The following is a 6,000-nucleotide window of genomic DNA, read 5'->3' as shown; positions in this document are numbered from 1 at the left end:
ACAGTAGTAATGCTTAAAGAATCCTAAATGAAAAAAAGGGGTAGCAGCTCATCAATCAAACCAGCTAAATAAACTCCACTGCTCTGTGGAACAGCGTAAGTGAGGACCAGATTAATCTCCATTCGGGGGAAAATGAGGATAGGCAATAATAACGCTCATATTTATTGTTCAATACAGATAACATTTTTCCATTGCAATTTCTGTGTTAAGACTGTTAGAGTAGGTAAATTTAGCCCATTTTGGGGATGAAGAAAGTGAGCCTTAGGGAGGCTAAGTGATTTGACAAAGATCATTCAGCCATTAATGACAGGCATGATATTTTATTTACTAGATTTTTTTCCTTGAAAGTGAAAGAGGAGGAGAAAGTAAAAAAAAAAAACAGCTATAACAGTTCTGCTTTTAGTTTAATGGGACTGTCCATCAGTAGAAATTCTGAAAATCTAACAGATGGGTCAAAATGGTTAGTTTTGCTGGATAACTTCTTTTTGGGACCAAATATGTCAGTGAGAGTCACATGAAGCAGCCATTGCTTGCTCCTTCATTGGTGTTACAATAACATTATGTACAAAATTCATTTAGCATTTTTCCAGACTCCTGTATTTGTCTGATCCTCCAGTGTTGAAGGCCCACCTAGTGCATGGAAAGAGTTTATTACTATTTTTTTCCATCAGAATGATTGGCAATCAGCCAAAAGTCTAAAGGAAACTCCCATGTAGAAATTACACACAGCAGCATGAATAAACAAGCATGTTTTATGTGAAAAAAGAGGGAACTGGTAGTGTAATATGTAATCATTAAAAAAACTCATGCAAAGACCAAAAATGTTTTACTCTAATCTATGCTATAATTTAAATGCAAAACTATCTTAACTGTGAAGGTCAAGTTCTATTTTCACTTATGATGTAGAAACCTGCAAGAGAACACCACTCATGATGTAACAATGAGAACAAGACAGATAACCTACAAAATCATAAATTTTTGGAACACATCAAATAGCTGAGGTCACAAGGCAAATTGGCAAACTGAAATCCAGGAGGTGACAGCCCCCTTGAGAAGAATAGTATACATGGATTTGTAGACCTTTGCCAGAGCACAGGTTGAAGTGGCCACCATAGAATCAGGTAAGAAGAAAAAGCTGAAATTTTAACAAATTCTTAAAGTTTGAATGTAGACTATCATGACTGTTTAGGGTCCCTAGGATCCCCAAACACAGAAAGAATCAGCACCCACTCATTCACTCCTTTCGATGGGTCTCTACCAAGTGTTCATGACAACAACTGGTGTCAGGGCAGGAGAGCTGATTAAATGTACTCCTTCTGTGGACCATTTTTATAGGGTCAGCCTAGTTTTGAAAAGAGAAACGTAGAATTTGGAGAAATCCATCTATATTCTGGATCCCACCTGAGTACAGAGTAGTGGCTAGCTACCACTGAGCAATTAGCAGAAAACATGTCCTCAACCTGGACCCTCCTCTGATGTGAGACAAAAGCCACTGCCACCACGGAAAGGGCACATAACACTCCCACACCCAAAAATCTGCTGATTTCAAGAAGAAGTTGACAACTACTAGAGGAGAGACAAGAAATCCTCCTTTCCTGTACTTTGCACTGATATAGCCATCTACTGCTAGGAGTGGGGTAGGAAACACACTCATTCCTAGGATCCTGCACTGATCCAAGGCAGATTTCTGCTGCCATGGGGGAGTGAGGGAAGGGGAAAGAACAGGAATCCCATCTACCCTAGACTCTGCGCTAATACAAAATATAGATTGTTTGCACTGAGGAAGAGCAAAAATTTGCCTGGACTCTGGACTGAGTAGAAGATAGAGATTACTTGCATTTGAGGAAGGGCAGGAATGCTGAAAAAGATCTAGCCCTGCAGTTTACATGTAAAGATCCTGCTCAAGACTAAGGCAAGAGCAGAATAACCAAGAAACACTTCTGCCCCCACAATGAAACCTCAGTTGAGTATGAAGCAATAGCAATATATCATGGGAGGAGGGGCAGGAGAATTGCACAAGCATGAAGAATCTGATGAAATCTGAAGGTAGAACAGGAACAGTGGGAGAAGCCCTGCAGCATCCCAGACCTCACACTTGGAACAAAGTAGCAGCAATTTTCCAACAGGTGTTTGAAGCCTATACTGTTCTTTTAGTGTAACTGAAGCAATAACAAGCCAAATGCAGCTCATATACAGAAAATATTGGATCAATCCTTCAGAGTAACAGTCTGGCAGAAGAAGAGGCATGCACATTTCCAGGAAAGATGTTGACTTCAATCTCTACTATTTTTACGTGTAATGTCCACCATTTAATCAAAGATTAGAAGATACATGAAACAAGAAAAAATTGATCCCTCTTTAAGAGAAAAAGTAGTCATCAGAATGAGACCAGAACTTTTGACTCAGAAGTTGGACCAAGGATCATCCAAATGTGGTCCAACAGGTACATATCAACTAAGGTTGATATGTTAAAGGATCTAACAGAAAAGGTGAACAACATATGTGAATAGGTCAAGAATGTCATCAGAGAGGTGCAAACAATAAAGAGCCAAATGAAAATTCTAGAGATAAAACACAATATAAGAAATGACAAGTGTCTATGGTGGGATTATCAGCACATCATACACGTGAGAAAAAAAAATTCATCAACATTAAGATGTATTAATAAAAATTATGCAAACTTACACCAGAAGAAAAAAATGAAAAGTAAAATAGAAAACAGCATAGAATATTTTAAATCTTGGAACAATATTTCTGTTATGTGTACTTGGTGCTCTAGAAAAATACGTGACCAAAAATGGGACAAAATAAATATTTGAAGAGATAGTGTCCCATCTTTTCAAAATTTAATTTAAGAGAGCACCAAATATCTAAGAAACTTAGATAAACCCAAGCAGGATAAATATACAAAAAAACAAGGGTGCCTCATACTTAAATATTAAAACCAAAATAAAGAGAAACTCTTGAAGGCAGCAGAGTAAAAAGAAATATTATACAGGGAACCAAAGGTAGGAATTTCAGCTGACTTCTCATCAGGGAAAACAAAATCAAAAAGTCAATGGAATGGTGTCTTTGATGTGTTGAAATTAAAAGAGAAATACTTAGAATTCTACTAGTGAAAATATCCTTCAAAAATCAAAGTGAAATCTAACCATTTTCTGAAATAAAAATTCAAAACGAATTCATCTCCCACAAAGGTGCAAGACAAGAAAGGCTAAAATAAGTTGTCTAGGCTGAAGCAAATTGTTATCAGAAAGAAATCCTTTTACTTTAAACCTGTTTATGTCTTTATGATTAAAATGTGGTTCTTATATAAAAAAAAAACATAGTTGAATCTTGCTTTTTTTAATCCTGTCTAACAATCTTTGCTTTTGAATTGTTTATTTCATTTACATTTAATGTAACTATAGATATATTTTAAATTAATCCTTGGCTTTTGATTCATATTATTCCATCTTCTCTTTGTTCCTCTCTTCCTATTTACCTACCTTTATCTGGATGAAGAAAATTCTTTAACTTATGTTGAAATAATTATAAGTTCACAGGAGGTTACAGAGACAGTACAGAGAGGTGTTCTGTATCCTTCAGCCAAATTCCCCCCATGGTTACATCTTATATTACTGTAGTACAATATCAAAACCCAGAAATTGATATTGGAGTGATGTATGTGTAAATGTCTATATCATTTGTGGTTGTGTCACAATCACTACTATTAAGATGCAAAACTATTCTATCACCACAAAAATATCCTCTGTACTACCCCATTAAAGTCACACTCATGCCAGTCCCTCTTGCTATTCCTAACCCCTGGCAACTACTAATCTATTTTTCATCTACATTATTTTATCATTTTGAGAATGTAGTATAAACAGTATATGACTTTTAGAAATTGGCTTTTTCACTCATCACAATACCCTTGAGATCCATCCAAGTTATTGTGTGTATTAATAGTTAAATCCTTTTTTATTTCTGAGTAGTATTCTATGGTATGGATGTTCAACAGTTTATTTAAGCATTCACACACTGAAGGACATCTAGATCATTTCCAGTTTTGGGCTATAACAAATAAAGTTACTATGAACCATCATGTATAGGGTTTTGTGTAGGCATAAATTTTTATTTCTCCAGGATAAATGTAATGCAATTGCTGAGTAGTGTGGAAAATGTATGTTTAGTATTTAAGAAATTTCCAAACTGTTATTCAAAGTGGCTGTACCATTTTCCATTCATATCTACAGTGTATGAAATAGACAGTTTCTCCACATCCTCACCATAAATTACTATGGTCTCTGTATTTTTTTCATTTTAGCTGTTCCAATAGTTGTGTAATGATATCTCATAATGGTCTTACTTTGCAATTCCCTAATGGTTAGTGATGTTGAACATCTTTTCACGTGCATATTTGCCAACTGTATATCCTCTTCAGTAAATTGTCTCTTCATGTACTTTGTCCATTTTCTAATTAGATTTGCTTTTTTCTATTGTTGACTTTCGAGATTTCTTTACTATATAAAGGTCAAAAACAGGCAATATTATTTAGAAATGCATACATGGGTAGTGAAACTCAAACAAAGCAAGAAAATCATTTCCATACAAGTCAGGATAGTTGTTAAAGCTAAAGGAAAAGAAGGGCATTGTGATTGGAAAGGTACAAAGTCTCCCGGATTGTATTCAATGCTCTCTTTCTTGACACAAATGTTCTTTTTCCCAACACTGGTATTTACTTTATAATAATTTATTAAACTTTTATTTATGTTTATGCCTTTTCCTTTATGTCAATTATGCATTAAATGTTTTAAAATAATAACAATAAACACTAGAATTATGGAGCATTTACTAGCTGCCAGGTATTGTGCCAAATACTTTACTGTATTCACTATGTTATTTAACCTATCAATCTCACCAATTATCCCAAGAGATAGGTTCCATTATTATTCCATTTTATAGATAAAAAGGCCGAGGTTTTGAATAGCTAGGTAGCATTTTTGAGGTAACATGGCTAGTAAGTGTTATAACTCAAATGAGCAACTGCGTCTGCCAGATTTCGAGTGGTCATGCTCTTACCCATTATATGATACCAACCACCATACTTATTGGAACAATAACAGTTAGTGTTTTTATTTCAGTTTGGATTATTATTTGGATTTAAGCCATTGTATAAAAATTGAGACATATAATCAATGCATAAATATGCTTCAAAACGGGGCTAGTCCCAGGGCTGAATGGTTAAACTTCTGTGCACTCTGTTTTGGTGGCCTGGGGTTTGCAGGTTTGAATCCCAGGTGGGGACCTACTCCATTCATCAGCCATGCTGTGGAGGCATCCCATATACAAAGTAAAGGAAGATTGGCACAGATGTTAGCACAGGGCTAATCTTCCTCAAGCAAAAAAAGAGGAGGATTGGCAATGGATGTTAGCTCAGGGCAAATCTTCCTCTCTCACACACACACACACACACAAAAGAAAATGCTTCAAAGGCTATGGTAATGCTATTTTAGAGACAGCTGTTATATTATTTTTATTTTAATAATATGTGAGGATATGGTCATATGAACTCTAGCTCTTAAAATTATAAAGGAAAATAATCATTCTACTACTATATAGTGCCTCTACTATAACAATTGACATCGTATTCATGTTATTTCTGATTGTAGTAAAATAGAAATATCGTAAATGCCTGTTGTGGTCACTTTACACAGAATTGATGGTGAGGGTGCATAAGGAAGGTTTTGCCTGAAAATTGATAATGGCATTAGAGCTAAGAACTCCATGATGGTACATTTGCATAGTAAATCTCATGAGCAGACACCCTCTGCCCAGCCTTTAACCACCTATACTTTTGTTGGGCTGTGGCTACTTTATTCTACAGGCTCCCTTCCCAGGAATTCAGAAAGAAATATACATCAGGCCAATGTTCCATGCAGGTAGTAGTTATAGAAGTAGAGAGATGGATAAAACTTTACCCCTACCTTCACAGCCTAGTGAAAAGACACTCTTTAA

At 35.6% G+C, this 6,000-nt stretch overlaps 1 long non-coding RNA gene across 2 annotated transcripts in view; it reads left to right on the top strand.

Annotated features, from left to right (window-relative positions):
- Positions 1 to 978: 978 nt before the first annotated feature.
- LOC139083840 (uncharacterized) overlaps positions 979 to 6,000 on the top strand; it is a 117,042-nt gene continuing 112,020 nt past the window's right edge. For both annotated transcript variants that reach the window (XR_011540820.1, XR_011540819.1), the window contains exon 1: positions 979 to 1,121. This is a non-coding gene — a long non-coding RNA (uncharacterized lncRNA). The remainder of the gene's footprint in view (positions 1,122 to 6,000) is intronic.

The sequence above is a fragment of the Equus przewalskii genome, chromosome 6 (assembly GCF_037783145.1).
Source record: "Equus przewalskii isolate Varuska chromosome 6, EquPr2, whole genome shotgun sequence".
Lineage (NCBI taxonomy): Eukaryota > Metazoa > Chordata > Mammalia > Perissodactyla > Equidae > Equus > Equus przewalskii.
This window is presented reverse-complemented; position numbering and strand designations above follow the sequence as displayed.